Consider the following 22,416-nt stretch of genomic DNA (forward strand, 5'->3'; position numbering starts at 1 on the left):
ATTGATAGTGTTTTCAGCTAGACGAGTGTTCCTTGTGAAAGTTTGGCTTATTGGCAGAATCGTTTTCCTCCAGATGTTGGATAGCTGGAGGGGGGATATATAACGAATGTATATATGTTTGTCTTATGTACAGGTGTATATTTGTGCGTTGTCTATAATAAGTCTCTATTAATTTATGAGTGTTAAACGTTCTGATATGTGATTCGTCTAGTGTATACATATGAAGTTTATAGACATCGTCGTCGGTTGGAGCACCAGCAAAAACATACCTCAAATCTCCCTTTTATGCGTCCCTTCCATATAGCCTGAAATTAAAGGTGCTTTTCTTTGAAAGTGAAAACGTTCAGCCGTGAATTAGATTTTGATAAAATCATTTATTCCTTGCTGTGTTCCTTTTCAGAGTTAGTTGTATAAGACTAAATTTTGCTTAGTCACCTCCTTCTGACTCCCATGGGCGTCCTGTCCAAAAAGCCTAAGTATCAAACTGATCTCCCTTGTAATTAAAACTTTACGTCTCAAAATTTATCTTTTCCATTATGTCATCACTACATGTAGCCTAAAGGTCCTTACTGGTCTTTTGTCATGTATTTTGTTTATATTATTAACAACTTTAATTCCATCTATCAAATTAGCATCAAGTTAAGATTTTGTTTGCGCTAGTTATGAAAACTAACATTCCTTTCTGTTAAAACATTTTAACATAAATAATTTTATCTGTAAATATTAATAATGATCATAATAATCTTCGACCAGCATATCTTCAGGCATTGCCTGCATAATATCTAACACAGAATTCTCGAGCCGATCCACTTTGAACAGGATTCCAGAACGTCTGTTTAACACCACTTTGTGCCTGTCATGGATGAGGTAAAAAGCGCACACAAGCTTTCTTCATCTTACACATTTTTACACACTACGAAGAGTCAATAAACAGAAACTAAATACTACTTACTGCTACACGCACACTAATAAAAACAAGGTAAACCTACACATCACACTATACATATATTACACACGCATATTTATACTATTGTTTACACATTTCTAAGCCTTGTGACTATTAACCCAATTTTCTTCGTTAAACACCCGTTTGTATAAATGACTGAAAATATGTGTGTTTAAGCAACCCAAAATCAACAGAGATTAGACCATTCCTGTAATGATCTGGTCTCTGTTAATTTTGCAGTGGTAGTTTAGTTCTGTGCAGTTCTAAGAGGTCCATCCTGCCAGGTCTTGGTGTCACTCTTTAGGAAAGGGTTAGTTTATTGCCAATCCTATGAAACGCTCTTACTGAGAAATGCTGACGAGGCTGGCCACGCAGTTTTTTTTTGCAGGTCAGAGTGGCACTCCTCGGGGACTTGACTTCTCAGTCCTACTTTCTGAGCTGTAGAATATTGCTAGGGTGAGCCAGCTAACCCAATGAAGATGTTGTGCTGAATGGATGCGATAATCGACAGTGTATTTCCTGGCAGAAGTCTAGAACAGTAAAACCCCTGAATGGCAGAGCAGCTGGCATTTGTAGAGTGGCACCTGCCCCTCCTGGCATGTTTAGCCAATCAGGCACCTCAAAATAGAACAATCCACCATCCCTGACTAATTGTAGGCTGGTCCAATGGCAATTAGCATACCACTAATTGCTACTGAATAAATATGTTGAAATTAAATGGTCCATATTGGTGGAGAGGGAAGGTAAGCGCATTCTTGATTCTTGATTCTACACGAGCCTGTTATCTAAGTTCTTGCAGTGGGAGAGAACTAAACCACAGGAAAATGTTTTGCTATAATTTTCGTTTTTTTTCTCAATTTTTATTACAAAATTCTGTTTTAAGTAGCACTTGCTGCATGGTGACCCTTCTATTCTTTCAATATTCAATTTATTCCTGTTTATTGTGCATGCACGTTTGTATCCTTATTTTTTCTTCTTTCGCTAAAACATAACGTTTATACCACAGTTCATATTGAATGTTGGTTTGGTTCTTGGCAATGCACATTCTATTGACGTTCAAAATGGCCCTACCAAAGTCAGGGACCACACCACAAATTTTCGTAGTTTTGCAACATTTATTTGTTTATTTTTTTTCTTCTTGTTAACTATACTACACAATAGCGTTTATTTCCTAGAAACGCTAAATCCTGTAAACTTGTATACATTTCTGTCCTTGGTGACGAGACAATTCTAACCTTTTCAAAAGAGAAAGAAACGAGCCACAAGATGTCCAATATATTTTAAAGCCACTTATGGTGACAAATGGCACTATTACTAATATTAATGTCGAGACATATGGCGTATAACGATGTAGGTATTTTGACCCACCAAAAATTCAAGTGTTCCCTTGTTGATGTTTGTTAGACCTATATCTTATCAATTTCTTAATGGTATCGTCTAGTATGACCCATCGCTTGGAGAAAGAACGAAGAACGTTTGTATAATCACTTCCATTTTTATTATCGGATTGTATGCATAGAATAAGGAAATATACTTCTTCCATTTACGTTTTGTATAGACATTATATCTGGATAAGGCTGGCGAATGGAGAGCCCATGAAGACATTATGATAACAATAAAAGATATGGTTTTGATTCTTAAGCGCTGGGGATTTATTAGTTAGTTTAAGATCCATAGAGTGAATGAGGTATTTTGGTAAATGTTGCCAGTCAAGAGTAAGACTCCAAAGTCTACATTTATTACTCTTTAATCACTTTAGTCACAAAGACCTTGAACCCTTCCCCTCCCCAATTTCTTGTAGGGCCTTGTGCCTAATTTTGTTGTTTGAAAATCTTTTTTTTTTTTTTACTTGTATTTACAAAATTTTAAAAGCAATAAAATATATAAACAAGATCAAAGTGTAGTATCTGTTCCGGCAGATGCTGCAAGCTATGACTAGCAAAGACCATATGTGGGGGTAACCCCACATATCTAAACTTGGTCACTGAAGGGGCAACCCTTCATACCAACAGTTTCTAATCCAGCTCCCATTTCCCACCTCTCGGGAGCTGGTGCCCCCCTTCCCTCCCCCCTTCCCTCCATCTCCACATTAAAAAACGGCCTTGTGCCCAATTTGCTCAGTGGGGAAGCAAATAAATCCAACAAGATCAAAGTGTAGTATCTGTTCTTCAGATGCTGCACTTTAATTTCTTGTTCTCTGTCAGTGGAGGAGAAATCCTTCACGACTGAGACAATTTTTATTTTTGTTCCTTTTCTCCACATTAAAAAACGACCCTGGTGTCTAACTCTGTCCTGTGGGGAGGCATTGTAAATAGGAACAATAAAAGATACTAGAGTTCTATCGGCCAAACACCTATTAGAATGATAATGTCTCTTAAATCAATTGTAACGATATTTTATAAATATTATGGAGAGACTGTATAATATATATATATATATATATATATATATATATATATATATATATATATATATATGCATCTATTTCTCTCTCTGCCTATCTTTCTTTGTGTGTGTGTATACATATATATATATATATATATATTCGAATCCCTCGACTGGCGTTAATCATGACACCCTGCACTGATGATTCCCGAAAGGATGAAACACTAGTTTCTGTAGCTATTTAATTATTATTATAGTAAATAATAATGTCAGCCCCTTCAAGAAACTTGTTTCTTATCGTTGAGCACTTTAAGTTGTAATAAAGTCGGTCAATCTAGCTAATACGCAGAGATCGTCATATAATGATTAGATCACTCTCTGGCTGATGCTACAAGCATTTAATAAGAATAAATGTTTAATTTCAACTGTATCTCTCGCGGTTGACGGTAGGTCCTTGCTAATGAAGCCAGACATGACGTCTGTTGCCGGGGTTCGAATCTCTCAGCTGGCATTAATTGTGACACCCTGTACTGATGAGAAATGTAAAAATGGTGTTTGGAGATTATATATATATATATATATATATATATATATAAAAATTTTTATATATATATAAAAAAAATTTTTTTATATATATATATATAAAAAAAATTTTTTTCTTGAGAACTTTTCTTTGGAAATGATCTGATGAGTTGCATAAACGTTTATTCTAAGTTGTTTCTTTGTGCACGAAACAGTTGTCAAGTTAAATTTAATATAGGGTACATTTAGCAAGAAAAAAAAATGAAGACTTGGTCATTGGAATTCAAAAGAACCATATACGTATTTGTGTTTCCAGAGATACATGTTTTTTTGGTCTCTATTGACTCATCAGTGCGACTAGACCTAGTAAGATTTGAAATAGGAACCCCAGTGACTGACGTTGCTCTACAAAAGAACCTCCTAGTGTTACAAGAAAGGTCTCCCTTTTCTTGTAAGTAAGAAAAGCATAAGTGAAAATGAGATTAGATAAACTGAGAATCGAACCTTGTAAGCAAGGTTCCGGAATAGGGTCAGAAATGGAATTTTCGCATTGTTCAGTTTTCACATAAAATAGTTTAGATATGTTGTTTGAAAAGGAATTTAATTATTCAATTCTTTTTATGAAAACTGAATTAAAATAAAGTCAGTTAGAAGAACGAACAATAGCAAATTTAAATATCTTGAAAAATAAGTTAGGTCAAAAAATAGGTTAGAGAAAATTCATTGTCTGTAAAAGTGGTTTGGAAACGTGCCAAACAAAGTATGTTTAGGCCACGTGAGTTCTCCAGTATATCTATTTTATCCCTCTATTTTTTACTCTCCTATATTTAATAACTTTGTATCTCTTATAACTTTTATTATCTATTATCATTATATAATCCTTATATTTTTATATCTTTTCATCCCATACTCCTTTGTATCTTTATCTCCTTATTTGTTTATCCTCCATCTTATTCCACTAAAATCTTTCTATACTTTATAATTCATCTCCTCACATTTATTATCTTAATATTATTCCTAATAAATCAGAGAGGCGGTAGCACTCTCTATATAGGGATGGCCCGCACACGCCTATATACACCTACAAAACAAAACTCCAAATCTCAACTAAAATCAACTTATAAGTTTCAAAAAGCATATATTCTTACAGAGAAGCGTCTTACGAATCCAGCGAGTGTCAGAACGTCGGTTAAAATGTCAAAAGAGAGCAAAAAAAAAAAAGGGTACAAAAATGGCCAATTGTTCTCCTTTCTTCTTTCTTCTTCTTCTTTCTTTTGAGGCGATGTATCTCGGTGTACGAACGGTCTCTGACAACAGTTCAAGCATCAATCGACTGCTCTTTACACGGAGAAGTGCAGTGACCCATCGCTTTTTAGCTAACTCCATAATTAAATAAGATTACGTGTAATAACAAGTTTTAAACACTATATACCCAATGTAGACAGACCACTTCGAACATGGAACTTCTCTCAAAAGGGACAGCTCCAAATAATACACCGGATGCTCACAGACGTTCCAGTTTTCCAGTGGCCTATATTTCTTGGACGCTGAATATTTGAGGTGAACGTTAAGGTTTTTTCTTTAAACAGTAACTCACCAGCGTTAATGAAACCACGAAATCTTTATCTCAGTTGATCAAAATTGTTATAAGAGTAACCTATCAGCAAGTACGACGTCAAAAAACAATGTTATAAAAACAAATAATTCTTCAGATTTTGGACTGTAAAATATGTACAAAATGTCAATGCTGTGACCAGGATTCGAACCTAGGTTAGCACGGCCACAACGTGGGGTCCTAACCTCTAGACGATCACGGCTAACACTGACGTCTGTCGCTCTTGGCAGAAAGACACATGACTACTGTCAAACTATTGAAAAATAAGGAGGAAACTTAAAATTCTCACGCATGCGCAAAAATACACTATAGCAACCATTGTTAAATGCAGCTGAATCTCTTCGCTCGCTAAGAAAAGTAGATCAGACCAGTTCTTCTAAGAACTCACCAAACGCCAAAGAAAATAAGTTAAATTAACCGCAAAAGAAACTGCAAGAAAGTCATCTTCTAAGAACTCACTGGAAGCTGACCAAAAAGAATCAAAATCCAAGCCCTAGCCACAAAAATAACTAGATATTGTGGCTACTATACACAATCTACTAATAAAAACAAGTAAGTTTTCTAAAATAAACTACAATAAATTAACCAAGTAACCTCACACTGTCACTGATTAGGACTTCATATAAAGATAACAACTACACTATTGGTGTATATACCGTTCCACACTTTAACTATTGGTGACGGGGCAGTATCTCAATTCTACGAGAGTTGTCTTGCTATAAGATAAGTGATATTATAGTAAGATACACATAAGTGTTATATGTTTACATTTAATAAAAAATGCCAAAGTCAGCACGTAGTAAAAAAGCTCAGAGAAATATAGACTATGAAAAAAACAAAGTCAAGGTATTATCTGAGCAAAAAGAATACTATCAGAAATTGCTGAAATAATAAAAATTAAGTATCATGCAAATCCTGAGGCAAAGAGGGCTGCCTCACGTGCTGACTCAAAAGCACGGTATAACAGGGATCCCGAGGGGAAAAAAACTGCCTCACGTGCTCTTTATAACAAAGAACCAGAAAAAAAGAAGGCTGCCTCACGTGCTGACTCAAAAGCACGGTATAACAGGGATTCTGAGGAGAAAAAAGCTGCCTCACATGCTCTTTATAACAAAGAACCAGAAAAAAAGAAGGCTGCCTCACGTGCTCTTTATAACAAAGAACCAGAAAAAAAGGCTGCCTCACGTGCTGACTCAAAAGCACGGTATAACAGGGATCCCAAGGGGAAAAAAGCTGCCTCATGCACAAACTATTATAAATATGTAAGTAAAAATACTAATTAACATATATATACAAGAATAAAAAAGCATTGGAAATGCAAAAGAATATAGGGATGGTATGCCAAAAAGTATACAAACAAGATAGCTATGAATGGCTAGGCACATGGAAATAGAATTGCATCCAAAGTATAGCCCTATAGCTTTTTACAACCGTAATGATGGCACGGAATGAAGATTGGAGAAAAGCTATAGGGCTATACTTTGGATGCAATTCTATTTCCATGTGCCTAGCCATTCATAGCTATCTTGTTTGTATACTTTTTGGCATACCATCCCTATATCTCCGTTAAGCACTGTTATAATCTTCTAAGTAATGTGTCACCCTCTCTATCATAAGTAATGACAGTCCCCTCCTGTGTTATAAGAACTAATAACCCTACTCTCTAAATATATTATAAGAATCTATCCCCCCCTCATCAATATGTACTCGACTCTCTCTCTCTCTAATATGGTCCCCTGCACAACACTAATAGTAGCAAAAGAAATTGTATCACATGATAAATGATCTTATTTATATTTTTAATTGGCAGAAGGAGGTTGTGATCGTATGACTAGGCGAATAGACACAGAAACCCGATAAATTTGTGTTTATTAGAATCTCTAATAGGTTCCAAACGCTGTACCAACCTCCAGCCCCTGTCCCATCACCATAATATTGAATCCCTGTGCTACAACAGAATGTGCTCCAATGAACCTGCTGCACTTGTGTCCCTTCAACGTAAATACCCTTAACCAATCTGTTTAGCAGAGTATTGTGGCGGTTTCATGATGTCGGAAAACTTCTATTCTAATAACTTTTTGGGATGCTCTGGGCAAGACGTAAGGAGCTAACAAAAAATACTACTTCAAGGTTAAAACTTGCCAACAATAAGTGTTAGATGGAATAGATTCTAACTGAGAAAACATCAATTCTTCTCTTTGTAATATGAGGCCTAAAGAACAAACTTTGCTCAAACTGCTTTCCTTTGGAATATATTCTTTGCTTCCTGTTTTTCCTAACTGGAACAACATTCAGAAATTTAAATGCAATATAAACAAAACACCTTGCTACACAATTCCACACTTAGAATGCTCCTATAAATCTAGCCCTTAAACAGCATCTTAGCAACTATCCTGTTTTTCTATAAAGTTTTTTTTTTTTTTTTTTTTTTTGACCCTCAACAAAGAAGTGATTGGACCTAGTAATTCACTCCCAACTGTCTATTCGTCTATTTGTTTGTTCGCACTTTTTTTTCAATAACCGCGCCTTGGATTTTTTTTTTTTTTTAATTTTACACAAACATTAGTCATGGTAAAAGCAAATTTTTGTCAGAACACATTTTCTAGGATAACTCTGGTTGCCCACACACTCCAGGGGCTGTTATAGAGATAAAATTGCCCCAAAATCGTTCATCTTTTTTTTTTTTTTTTTTTTTTTTTTTAAACACTTTCCTTAATAACCACGTTTTGAATTTTTTAAAATTTTGCACAAACATTAGTCATGGTGAAATTAAAATTTTTCACTTGCATGCTCGGTTTGTTTTCATAACTCTGAAAGATATTTATTATTTATTTATTTATTATTATTATTATTATGAAGAGTGAATTATAGCGATTGGTGTTGAAAGCACCGTGGAATTTCCACGGGTCCCACGAGTAATAACACCAACAAATTAGATGTTTCGTTTTAATTGTTTCATTTGGTTCTTTTGTCCTGTCGTCTTTCTAATGAAGAATGCTCTTCTGCTTAATTGTAAAGCCGTATTGACACAAGTATCGAGGCAACCAATGTCTCCCTGATTGCTTCCCATCAGAAATTAATCTATTCTCCTTCACATGTAATTCAGCCGCAAAACCTGCTTAATAATTCATGCTAATTTATCTCTAACCATTTCTTTGTCCTCATCACTCGTTACATCTCTGGATAGATGAAATCACCTGCTTAGGACAACAGACAACAAAGTCAGTGTTCCTAAATCATTGTTTTTTCTTGTTTTGGTTTGTTCTAATATTTTATGCACTTTTTTTTTTTTTTTTAACTCAGTCACCACTTATCAAGGCCCAGAGGCCACTCGAGGATAAGGGTTAATGGGAATAGATAAGTAGTGGAAATTTTGTAAATTGGATTACTTAGGGGGATGGTTCATCAAGAATTTGTTTACGTTGGACTTGAAGACAATCAAATTGTAGTCAGCTTGAAAGCATGCAAACGGAAGGGAGTTCCACAGGCATGCAGTTCCAAGAAAGAAGCTTTGTTCATGGAATTTACGTTTAGGTTTAGGCACAGATAACGAGTGTAGGAGATTATTGATAGTGGTTTTGGCTAGACAAGTATTTTTCGTGAAAGTTTGATGAGGGGGGGGACCATAGATTGAAGCTCAGACGAGCACTTGCTATGAAAATAACGATAAAGCAGAGACAGGCTCACAACATCTCTTCTGTGGGAAAGAGGTTGCAGGGAAAAGAAAAGGGCATCCCCACTCTAAGCTACGAAGTCTATTTTGAACTCTGTCAAGGCAGGATAAGCTGCTTCTAGCAGCTCCTGCCCAGATGTGACAACAGTACTCCATCGTTGAAGTATTGTACCACGGCCAACCTAAATAGGCCTAGTCACTGAAAACTGACGTCATACTTTATTCAATCTATTATACAAAATGCACAAAATCCAAGAGGAATGTCGGCATTCTAAATGCTATAAATTTTAAATTATAGAGAAAATTATATTTTTGATTTTAGTTCCTATAAGCTCCTTACATCAAGTGGCCTGTAATAGCACCTTGGGTGAGGTCTCATCGAAAACACAAGCAAGAAAATGTGCATTGACTTTAAGTTCCTGTGGCAGCACTTTTTACTTTGTTTAGTGATAGACCCCTTAAAAATGCAACCAGACACTTACTTGTCACTGGAACTACTGCTCTATTTCTTAGAGCGCACAAGATGCACATGACCCTCAGTTCATGTGGTAATATCTTTAGGACTCTGGGTTTTCGTTCGTCGTCAGATGCTGTGGTTGAGTTCTCGTAGGTGCTTTGGTGAATGGTTGGATGTGGTGTTGGTGCTGTACTTAATTGGGTTTTCAAATCAAACAATTCAATATCATTTTTTTATAAACGAGAATAATTATTCATAAGATATTCAAGGTACACTATGTGCAAAGGAAAATTACTTTTTCGGGTTTCATGATGTAGGATGTTTTCAATTTAGATTTCTTCAGACAGCTTAGTCAGAGGAACAAGAGCTTTTCAACGTAACTCTTCTGGAGAGATTTCTGGTCCTTTAGCAGGAGCCCAAAGCGATGCGTACTCTTCAATGCCAGCAAGAAAATCTCTCTCTTCATTACCAAAACGCAATGTTTTTGTTTTTTATTGAACTCTAATTCCGATCATCATCTCTTTGAGATCAGCATTTTCTCCTCTGTCATTTGGAGATAACTCTCTTTTTCCTCTATTGTATTTCTTTTCTTCTGAATTTCTTTTCTTTCTCTGCCCTATTTCTCTTTAATTCTCTTTTTCTTTCTTTCTTTCTCTCTCTCTCCAACTCATTTTTCTCTTTTTCCTTTTTATTTTTTTCTCTCTCTCGAACCCATTTACTCCAAAGAAACTGTATTATCAGCTATGCCCTTCTCTCTTTCAGTTAAATCCTCATCACTTACATTGTGGTCCAACACTTAAAATAAAACATGTGGCCTAATGACAACATCTTCCTAGATATCGGAGTGGACTTCTCGTAGCCAATGTCAACTTTACTTTGCTGAGAAATTTCTTTTCTGCCCACCATTTCGGCAAAAAAAAAAAAAAGGAACATATTCCAGGGTTTTGGAGAAAGGAATAAATATCTTAATCCTCGTGTCAAACACCTCACCTAAGCCTTAGCCTGTAAGCAAGGTGAACTGGTATTACCTGGGGATGCAACATCGTTACAGCGTCACATCTTGTCTGGAGTGATTCCTATAGAAAAAATCATACATTTTATATGATAGCAATAATTTACCGAAGACTTTTCTGAATTAGATAACATGATGTAGGTCGGGGGAGGGGTGTAAACATCACATGAATGCAACTGAAATTGTGAATCTAATATTCCCTAGACATCCACACCTTTGTTTGGTTATTTTTTAACGGTATATCAATCGTGTTGGGTCATTTAATGCCATAAAAAATTATTTATTATAGATTCTAATATGTAGATTATTTACAGTAGTATTCTAGAGTGCCTCTTTCCGGTGGGCGGGAGTACTTCCCCATATCATAAACATAGCTTCTGTTCAATTTTGCTAGTAGCAAACGTCATGTTCAGCTTTTAGTTTTTTTTTTTTTTTTTTTTTTTTTTTTTTTTTATACATTTAGTAGTAGAAATATTTGGGAGTTGTATTTTGTATTTTTCAAATTTTCTTCCAAAGTTTTGTGATTTAAAAAAAAAAAAAAAAAAAAAAAAAAAAAAAAAAAAAAATTAAATATATTGTCTATATGACTATCATCGAGCAGATCACTTATGCTGTCTATTTGGTTGCATTTTTGTCTGGTTTGTTGGAGATCTTTACAAGCAAAGAGTATGTTTTCAACGGTGAAAAGTGACTGGCATGGACTACATGTTAAGATATGCTAAGTCCCTTGAATTTTAAAGTTCAATCACTATAGAACTAAACATTGTTTTGCTGCTGCTACTACTTATTAAATCTTTCTTTGCAGGGTCCAATTTTTATTGGAATCTAAAGTACCCTCTTTTGATTGAAGGGTGGGGGGTCGATACTCCCCCATATCATAAACATAGCTTTTGTTTTCATTTTTCTATTAGCAAACGCCATGTACAGCTTGGCTTTGGCTAGACCACAAATTGTTATAAATCAATTGTCACATCTGGCCCAGCCTGAGTTCATTTTGTTCATACCAAACCGACGATACGTCTTTGCCAATCAATCTAGCAAAGGCTGGGTCATTTTTGAGTTGGTGACGATCTTGCATCTGTTGGGATAACGTTTTGTCTTGTGCAATTCTGGGAGAGTCCATCTTCCCAGGCTCGACTTGTGCTTTGATAAGGGGTTGGTCGTTGCTGTCTGAAGCGCCTTCTACTAGAATACATATCAAGGGGTTGCTCAGGCATTTTTGTATCCCTGACTGCACACATCTGTGTGCTAGCTTTCTAATCCCCACCTTCCGGCCTGGTGTCACATCTTCCAACACTTAGATTGAGGTAAATACATGCTTTGTCAAGTCGCTATAGAACTAAATATTGTTTTTACTGCTACCACAACCATCACTCTTATCTAATTGAACTTGTGCTGACATGCGACTATTGGTACAACTATTGCAACAAATCAATACTAAATACTACAATGTTTATAGGACATTAATATTTCTTTTTTATCTGATACAATATTGCGAGCCTTTTCTTTCTGTTGAATAGATTATTTCGTTTGTGAATTAAGTTTTTATTATTCACTTTTTTTGGTTTTGTTTCTTTTTTTCTAATCAATCTTAGATTTTATAAAAATGTCGTACGCTGGGTCGCCCATTAAGTTCAGGTTAAGATTATGTGAATCATGAAAAAAGTGAGTTTGCAAAGCCAGTTAAAATTTTTTTTTTAAGTCATAATAAAAAAATTGTTTTTACTCCCTTTTACTCTTTCTCTCTCTTTCTCTCTCTCTCTTTCTCTCTGTGACACTTTCTATCTCTTTCTCTTTGTGACACTTTCTCTCTTTCTCTTTGTGACACTTTCTCTCTTTCTCTCTGTGACACTTTCTCTCTTTCTCTCTGTGACACTTTCTCTCTCTCTCTCCGCCTGTGACACTTTCTCTCTGTCTCTCCGCCTGTGACACTTTCTCTCTGTCTCTCCGCCTGTGACACTTTCTCTCTGTCTCTCCGCCTGTGACACTTTCTCTCTGTCTCTCCGCCTGTGACACTTTCTCTCTGTCTCTCCGCCTGTGACACTTTCTCTCTGTCTCTCCGCCTGTGACACTTTCTCTCTGTCTCTCCGCCTGTGACACTTTCTCTCTCTCTCTCTCTCTCACGCTTTCTCTCTCTCTCTCTCTCTCACGCTTTCTCTCTCTCTCTCTCTCTCACGCTTTCTCTCTCTCTCTCTCTCACGCTTTCTCTCTCTCTCTCTCTCACGCTTTCTCTCTCTCTCTCTCTCACGCTTTCTCTCTCTCTCTCTCACGCTTTCTCTCTCTCTCTCTCTCACGCTTTCTCTCTCTCTCTCTCTCACGCTTTCTCTCTCTCTCTCTCTCACGCTTTCTCTCTCTCTCTCTCACGCTTTCTCTCTCTCTCTCTCACGCTTTCTCTCTCTCTCTCTCTCACGCTTTCTCTCTCTCTCTCTCACGCTTTCTCTCTCTCTCACGCTTTCTCTCTCTCTCACGCTTTCTCTCTCTCTCACGCTTTCTCTCTCTCTCACGCTTTCTCTCTCTCTCACGCTTTCTCTCTCTCTCACGCTTTCTCTCTCTCTCACGCTTTCTCTCTCTCTCTCTCTCACGCTTTCTCTCTCTCTCTCACGCTTTCTCTCTCTCTCTCACGCTTTCTCTCTCTCTCTCACGCTTTCTCTCTCTCTCTCACGCTTTCTCTCTCTCTCTCACGCTTTCTCTCTCTCTCTCACGCTTTCTCTCTCTCTCTCACGCTTTCTCTCTCTCTCTCACGCTTTCTCTCTCTCTCTCACGCTTTCTCTCTCTCTCTCACGCTTTCTCTCTCTCTCTCACGCTTCCTCTCTCTCTCACGCTTCCTCTCTCTCTCACGCTTCCTCTCTCTCTCTCACGCTTCCTCTCTCTCTCTCACGCTTCCTCTCTCTCTCTCACGCTTCCTCTCTCTCTCTCACGCTTCCTCTCTCTCTCTCTCACGCTTTCTCTCTCTCTCTCTCACGCTTCCTCTCTCTCTCTCTCACGCTTTCTCTCTCTCTCTCTCACGCTTTCTCTCTCTCTCTCTCACGCTTTCTCTCTCTCTCTCTCACGCTTTCTCTCTCTCTCTCTCACGCTTTCTCTCTCTCTCTCTCACGCTTTCTCTCTCACGCTTTCTCTCTCTCTCTCTCACGCTTTCTCTCTCTCTCTCTCACGCTTTCTCTCTCTCTCTCTCACGCTTTCTCTCTCTCTCTCTCTCACGCTTTCTCTCTCTCTCTCTCACGCTTTCTCTCTCTCTCTCTCACGCTTTCTCTCTCTCTCTCTCACGCTTTCTCTCTCTCTCTCTCACGCTTTCTCTCTCTCTCTCTCACGCTTTCTCTCTCTCTCTCTCACGCTTTCTCTCTCTCTCTCTCACCCTTTCTCTCTCTCTCTCTCTCTCACGCTTTCTCTCTCTCTCTCTCTCTCACGCTTTCTCTCTCTCTCTCTCTCTCACGCTTTCTCTCTCTCTCTCTCTCTCACGCTTTCTCTCTCTCTCTCTCTCTCTCACGCTTTCTCTCTCTCTCTCACCCTTTCTCTCTCTCTCTCTCTCTCACCCTTTCTCTCTCTCTCTCTCTCTCACCCTTTCTCTCTCTCTCTCTCTCTCTCTCTCTCTCTCTCTCACCCTTTCTCTCTCTCTCTCTCTCACGTTTTATCTCTCTCTCTCTCTCTCTCTCTCTCTCTCACGCTTTATCTCTCTCTCTCTCTCTCTCTCACGCTTTATCTCTCTCTCTCTCTCTCACGCTTTATCTCTCTCTCTCTCTCTCACGCTTTATCTCTCTCTCTCTCACGCTTTCTCTCTCTCACGCTTTCTCTCTCTCTCTCTCTCTCACGCTTTCTCTCTCTCTCTCTCACGCTTTCTCTCTCTCTCTCTCACGCTTTCTCTCTCTCTCTCTCTCTCACGCTTTCTCTCTCTCTCTCTCTCTCACGCTTTCTCTCTCTCTCTCTCTCACGCTTTCTCTCTCTCTCTCTCTCACGCTTTCTCTCTCTCTCTCTCTCACGCTTTCTCTCTCTCTCTCTCTCACGCTTTCTCTCTCTCTCACGCTTTCTCTCTCTCTCACGCTTTCTCTCTCTCTCACGCTTTCTCTCTCTCTCACGCTTTCTCTCTCTCTCACGCTTTCTCTCTCTCTCACGCTTTCTCTCTCTCTCACGCTTTCTCTCTCTCTCACGCTTTCTCTCTCTCTCACGCTTTCTCTCTCTCTCACGCTTTCTCTCTCTCTCACGCTTTCTCTCTCTCTCTCTCTCACGCTTTCTCTCTCTCTCTCTCTCTCACGCTTTCTCTCTCTCTCTCTCACGCTTTCTCTCTCTCTCTCTCACGCTTTCTCTCTCTCACGCTTTCTCTCTCTCTCTCACGCTGTCTTTCTCTCTCTCCCACACTCTTTCTCTCTCACGTTTTCTTTCTCTCTCTCCCACACTCTTTCTCTCTCACGCTTTCTTTCTTTCTCTCTCACTTTCTTTCTCTCCCACACTCTTTCTTTCTCTCCCACACTCTTTCTCTCTCTCCCACACTCTTTCTCTCTCTCCCACACTCTTTCTCTCTCTCCCACACTCTTTCTCTCTCTCCCACACTCTTTCTCTCTCTCACACACTCTTTCTCTCTCTCACACTCTACACTCTCTCTCACACTTTCTTTCTCTCTCTCTCTCACAATTACAGTTTAAAGAGTATTACATGTGGTGAAATATTATTTTGTTCATAATAGATTAATTTTAAAAATCAAGTTTGATAGTCTTTTTACCACTACTTATTAATTGTTAATCAGTCCTTTGTTTTATAAAAAATTTGATTTGTTGGGTCACCTATTGAGTTCGGGTTTAGATTATTGAAAAATTAGTTTGCAAAGACAGTTAATTTTTTTTTAACTCAAAATTAAAAATTAGTTTTTACCCCCTGCTCTCTTCTCTTTTTTTCTTCTCTGCCTACAGTTTAAAGAATATTACTATTTGTGGTAATGTATCCTTTTATTTATAATAAAATAAATCCTATTCTTTCTTGAATTATAAAGTTAGTCCAATTACTATAAAACTAAATATTGTTTTACTGCTGCTACTACTTATTAATAAAACTTTTTTAAATAAAAATGTGATACGTTTAGATTGTTTGAATCATCAAAAATTGAGTTTGAAAAGCCAGTTAATGTTTTGTAAGAATCAAACTCGGAAATTAGTTATGACCCCATGCTCTCCCCTTCTCTTTCTTTCTTGTTTTCATTTCTTATCCTATCCCTTTCACTTTCTTTCCCTCCCCTCTCCCACTCTCTCCAACTACTGTTTAAAGAGTATTACTGTTTAAAGAGTATTACTGTTTGTGGTGATATATCCTTTTGTTTATAATAGATTATCCCAGTCTCTAATTTTAAAGTTAGTCCAATTACTACAAAACTAAATAGTGTTTTAATACAACCACCACCATCTTTATTTATCTGCTCTTGGAATCCCGTTTTCCAACAAAACCACCATATATATCTCGGCATTATGTACTTGTTTTCCAACAAAACCACCATATATATCTCGGCATTATGTACTTAACTAATATCTACTAGTAAACGTATCCACCTTAATATTTGACAGGTAAATATCAATTATTCCAGGTACTACAAAACTAAATACTGCCGCCATCAGCACCACCCTTATCTACCTGCTATTATAGTGACATGCAACTATTGGGTACAACTCTTAAACCAAATCTCTATTGAGTGGATTATTTTATTTGTGATTTGTTTAGTTTTGTTCTTCAGTGTTTGTGTAATCAATCATTTTGAATTGTACTATATCTTTAAAATGAGATCCGTTGGGTCAGCAGGTGAGATCAGGTTAGATTCATTGAACCGGGATAAAGTGAGTTAGGAAGGACAGTTAACCATTTTAAAAAAAAAGTTATAACTCGAAAATAGTATCTTTTTGCTGGCTCTCTCTCTTTTTCCTCTTTTCTCTCTTTTTCCTCTTTTCTCTCTCTTTCCTCTTTTCTCTCTCTTCCCCTTTTCTCTCTCTCTCCCCTTTTCTCTCTCTCTCCCCTTTTCTCTCTCTCTCCCTTTTCTTTCTCTCTCCCCTTTTCTTTCTCTCTCCCCTTTTCTTTCTCTCTCCCCTTTTCTTTCTCTCTCACCCCTTTTCTTTCTCTCACCCCTTTTCTTTCTCTCACCCCTTTTCTTTCTCTCACCCCTTTTCTTTCTCTCACCCCTTTTCTTTCTCTCACCCCTTTTCTTTCTCTCACCCCTTTTCTTTCTCTCACCCCTTTTCTTTCTCTCACCCCTTTTCTTTCTCTCACCCCTTTTCTTTCTCTCACCCCTTTTCTTTCTCTCACCCCTTTTCTTTCTCTCACCCCTTTTCTTTCTCTCACCCCTTTTCTTTCTCTCACCCCTTTTCTTTCTCTCACCCCTTTTCTTTCTCTCACCCCTTTTCTTTCTCTCACCCCTTTTCTTTCTCTCACCCCTTTTCTTTCTCTCACCCCTTTTCTTTCTCTCACCCCTTTTCTTTCTCTCACCCCTTTTCTTTCTCTCACCCCTTTTCTTTCTCTCACCCCTTTTCTTTCTCTCACCCCTTTTCTTTCTCTCACCCCTTTTCTTTCTCTCACCCCTTTTCTTTCTCTCACCCCTTTTCTTTCTCTCACCCCTTTTCTTTCTCTCACCCCTTTTCTTTCTCTCACCCCTTTTCTTTCTCTCACCCCTTTTCTTTCTCTCACCCCTTTTCTTTCTCTCACCCCTTTTCTTTCTCTCACCCCTTTTCTTTCTCTCACCCCTTTTCTTTCTCTCACCCTTTTCTTTCTCTCACCCCTTTTCTTTCTCTCACCCCTTTTCTTTCTCTCACCCCTTTTCTTTCTCTCACCCCTTTTCTTTCTCTCACCCCTTTTCTTTCTCTCACCCCTTTTCTTTCTCTCACCCCTTTTCTTTCTCTCACCCCTTTTCTTTCTCTCACCCCTTTTCTTTCTCTCACCCTTTTCTTTCTCTCACCCCTTTTCTTTCTCTCACCCCTTTTCTTTCTCTCACCCCTTTTCTTTCTCTCACCCCTTTTCTTTCTCTCACCCCTTTTCTTTCTCTCACCCCTTTTCTTTCTCTCACCCCTTTTCTTTCTCTCACCCCTTTTCTTTCTCTCACCCCTTTTCTTTCTCTCACCCCTTTTCTTTCTCTCACCCCTTTTCTTTCTCTCACCCCTTTTCTTTCTCTCACCCCTTTTCTTTCTCTCACCCCTTTTCTTTCTCTCACCCCTTTTCTTTCTCTCACCCCTTTTCTTTCTCTCACCCCTTTTCTTTCTCTCACCCCTTTTCTTTCTCTCACCCCTTTTCTTTCTCTCACCCCTTTTCTTTCTCTCACCCCTTTTCTTTCTCTCACCCCTTTTCTTTCTCTCACCCCTTTTCTTTCTCTCACCCCTTTTCCTTTCTCTCACCCCTTTCCTTTCTCTCACCCCTTTCCTTTCTCTCACCCCTTTCCTTTCTCTCACCCCTTTCCTTTCTCTCACCCCTTTCCTTTCTCTCACCCCTTTCCTTTCTCTCACCCCTTTCCTTTCTCTCACCCCTTTCCTTTCTCTCACCCCTTTCCTTTCTCTCACCCCTTTCCTTTCTCTCACCCCTTTCCTTTCTCTCACCCCTTTCCTTTCTCTCACCCCTTTTCTTTCTCTCACCCCTTTTCTTTCTCTCACCCCTTTTCTTTCTCTCACCCCTTTTCTTTCTCTCACCCCTTTTCTTTCTCTCACCCCTTTTCTTTCTCTCACCCCTTTTCTTTCTCTCACCCCTTTTCTTTCTCTCACCCCTTTTCTTTCTCTCACCCCTTTTCTTTCTCTCACCCCTTTCCTTTCTCTCACCCCTTTCCTTTCTCTCACCCCTTTCCTTTCTCTCACCCCTTTCCTTTCTCTCACCCCTTTCCTTTCTCTCACCCCTTTCCTTTCTCTCACCCCTTTCCTTTCTCTCACCCCTTTCCTTTCTCTCACCCCTTTCTGTCCCTCACCCCTTTTCTGTCCCTCACCCCTTTTCTGTCCCTCACCCCTTTTCTGTCCCTCACCCCTTTTCTGTCCCTCACCCCTTTTCTGTCCCTCACCCCTTTTCTGTCCCTCACCCCTTTTCTGTCCCTCACCCCTTTTCTGTCCCTCACCCCTTTTCTGTCCCTCACCCCTTTTCTGTCCCTCACCCCTTTTCTGTCCCTCACCCCTTTTCTGTCCCTTACCCCTTTTCTGTCCCTTACCCCTTTTCTGTCCCTTACCTCTTTGCTTTCCCTTTCTCTCTACTTTCCCTTTCTCTCTCTCTCAGGCTGTTTGAAGATACAGACTTCATGATTTGCACCAAGCATTGTTTTTTTGTTTTTCCTCTGCAAATAACCAAGCCAAACACAATGAATAAATACTTAGATATAAAATATTTGAAGCATAAAATGTTTTTTGTTTCTAAATGACTGCATTCGGCATTAAATGTTGATATGCTGTGAATCAAAACCACCAAACCCTCAGGTGCATTTTATTAATCTACACGGATTTTTTAATCGAACCTCATTAAGGTCACATGCATCTATGGATAAAGAGACTAGGTACAATTCAGTTGTAAGTGAAACTCTTCCGGAAGTTGAAGGTTCGATCGTCACTAGGACAATATTAGGAATTGCATATTACTCATGACTGACAGGATGAGAGCATATTACCCTTTGTGGATTTAATAGAGGGTTCTGTCTGAAATTTCAGAGTTTGACATAAAAAAAAGTGTACTTTGTTTTCACTATTCATCATATTTTTTTTTTTTTTTTTTTAAATTAAATGCACTATCCGAGGGGAGCAGACTTCGAAGTAGTGCACTTCACTCCACTTAAAGGGGAAGAGTATATTTATTATTTATCATCTAATATATAAAAGTCTATATGTCTGTCTCCATATTTTTAAACTCTAACTCCTCCGAAACTAAAAGTCACAGAGCGGCACTAAGGGCTTCAAATGATTGGATTCTTTTTATGTGTCGTTTTTTTATGGGTCTTTAGATGGTTAAAATTGTTTTTAAGGGGCCAAAAATAGGTCCAAATTGAAAAAATCGTTTTACATTTTATACATTTATCTTAGTTTATTTTAAATTTTTAATCAGTTCATATGCGTGTCGTGTTGATACAGTGGTAACGTCATCAGCTTTGAATTTTGCAGTTTTGCTTTTGGTTTCGATTCTAGCTGATGGGACCCAAATACTTTTTTTTTTTTCATTTTTTTTTTTTCATTTTTTTTTTTTAACTTTTTAAAATCACGATTCTATAATATATACAAAATATGTACAAATTAAAATATCATATTTAAGTGTATTTTACACCCGGGCAAAGCTGGGCACCCCCACCTCGCTAGTATATGTATATGGATATATATATATATGTGTGTGTGTCATCCACATACAGTACTGTTTCGCTATATCACAGCTCATCAGTGTGGTTAGATCAGCAACTACCTCAAGGCAGGATTGAAACTCGACCACCCAGGCGACAGTTAGCGCTTCTCATTGTTACACTATTTGACTGCTATTAAGATGGGTATGCCAAACGCCTAAGCTCCATTTGTTTACGAAAAGTGTATTGCTTTTTACACTAGTGGTAGTTTTTTTATTTCATTTACCAATATGCTCAGCATTTATAGTCATCCACATACAGTAGAGTAGTCACAAATCGTCATATATAATATATATATATATCTTCATTTACACAGGTTCAAATTTTCCGTCTGATGCTGTTCTTGCGTCTTCATGCCAAAACTCGAAAACTTGCATAACCGTGAAAAGGGAGACGGTAACTTTGTATGAAATAGAAAAGGAGTTAACTCCCCTTGATTATATTTTTCTCATCTTAACAAGGTGTGGAGATAGGCTCCAAATGGAGTGAGGAAAGGAGAACCCGTACACTGTTGAATCTTTTCAAATTCTTTGGTGTTAGTTTTTAATCCCAATGTTTCCATATTGAATTCTTGTCTCTACTTGTTAACTGTGTTTTTCATGTGTGCTATATCAATTTCTCCGATGTTTCTTCATTCTATTTTCTTGCTTTTTCATTTTCTTTTTAGTGATTCTCTTCCTCACATTGGACTACCATTTTGGATTTATGGACGATGACTGCAAGATTATTTATTGATGGACTTCTTCAAAAACATTAAAAAAAGCATTAATGGTGAGGACAGTTTTTTTTTTTTTTTTTTTTTTCTTCTGCTAATTGTCTTTAAAATGAATGAAAGAACATGGACTTGAACTTAGTTTTATTGAAGGAAAATTATATTATTGTATGAATAATCTGTTTAGATAATGGGAAGTGACAAATTATTCAAAGGAGAAGAGAGTAGAAAATTAACACGAACACTGATCCATTGGCTTGTTTCCTGCTAGCTTTCAAGTCTGATGTAAACAAGTTCTAGTTGAACCGTCCCCTTGAATAATCAAATTCTATCCGACTTACACTACTAACGACTACTACACTACATGTATTAATCCTTATCCTTGAATGGCCTTTGAGCCTTGATAAGTGGTAAATACCTTGCAAAAAAAAAAAAAATGAATCAGAAGAATTTTTCTGCTAAGTACAAAGTTGGCGATAATTAAGATTGGGATAAAAAAAAAGGGGGATAGTTTGGTGAAAAAGAGAAAAATAGCAAATGTTATAAAATATGACCGAATATGGGAGGTGACGGTTATGAAGTGTATAATGACTCTCACTAATGTGCCAAGTTCGAATCCAATCCACTTATAAATGTTGGCAACCTTCACATGGTCGCAACTATAAGTACTTGATTCAAGAAAACAATCAAAGAAACAAATGCCAACAACAGAATGAAAAACATCCGAAACATCCAACCTTATATATTTAATTGGAATTTATTATCGAGATGAGCATTATTTATTTTATTGCGGACTAATAAATTCCAATTAAATAATATAATATTCAGTACGGACCCGACCATGGCAGATCAGATAAATAAAATAAATGTGGATTTATAAGACCAAAATATCCGACCTTGATCGTCCTTTGGGGTCCATGGCGCAGTGGATAGACATTGAATCTCTATGGTTCCAGGTGAGAATTGTCCGAAGATAGCGATTTCAATCCTACCCAAAGCCGGCCAGAGACTTACTTGGCCAAAACGTGCTGAGACAACAACAACTATGGAAGGCAGTAATTGCTGAGAATGCAGTTAGGAGATTCAGAGTTCCTATCTCGTCGTGGCTACCACCTGACGGAGGCCAGAGGAATAGTTGGCCGAAACGCCATGAAACAACTACTAAAAAGATGAGGATAATAGTCCGCAAGAAAATAAATTAATCCAACCTGATGATGATGATGATTCATTCGAATAATGTAAAGTAACAATTTTAACTTAAAGGTTAAAATTATTGTTCGGATGATGAATTGGAAAAATCGAAACTTTTTAAGGTATGCAAATCAGAAAGATTGCTACCTATTTTCATTCCATTGTTTTATTTGAGGGGAGGGCTATTTTTTTTTTTTTTTTTTTTTTTTTTTACTAAGATTGGTGACAGTTAAGACTGAGATAAAATTAAAAACAAAAAACGATAACTTGAAATATGGGAGGTGACAGTGAAGTGTTTCTATTCTAACATGCTCCAAGTGGAGAGTAGAGTGTTTGGATTTATAAATCGAATTGAAAAGTAATTCCATTCTCTATTAATAATATGGCTTTTGCGTTATTAAAAACTAACATGACGTTACCAAAACTTAATTTTAAATTACTAGTAGTAATGATAAAATGATAAATGTTTATTGATTTTAAATTACAAGTATAACTAAAATCTGTATTCCCCCCCCCCACACACATAGGTTTTCATGGCAAGTGCTCAACTGAACTCCAATCTATGGTTCCACCTTGCCAAACTTTCACAAAAA

The 22,416-nt window shown here is 37.7% G+C and overlaps 1 protein-coding gene across 7 annotated transcripts in view; it reads left to right on the plus strand.

The window, feature by feature from the left end:
* The window catches only part of LOC145296077 (uncharacterized), a 500,956-nt gene that overhangs the window by 163,771 nt on the left and 314,769 nt on the right, over nt 1–22,416 (plus strand). For all 7 annotated transcript variants that reach the window (XM_080142205.1, XM_080142207.1, XM_080142206.1 and 4 more), the window contains exon 2: nt 20,588–20,691. The gene's annotated coding sequence lies outside the window, so the exon portion shown is untranslated. The remainder of the gene's footprint in view (nt 1–20,587; nt 20,692–22,416) is intronic.

The sequence above is a fragment of the Euprymna scolopes genome, chromosome 16, assembly GCF_053919585.1.
Source record: "Euprymna scolopes isolate OS-2025 chromosome 16, ASM5391958v1, whole genome shotgun sequence".
Classification (NCBI taxonomy): Eukaryota; Metazoa; Mollusca; class Cephalopoda; order Sepiida; family Sepiolidae; genus Euprymna; species Euprymna scolopes.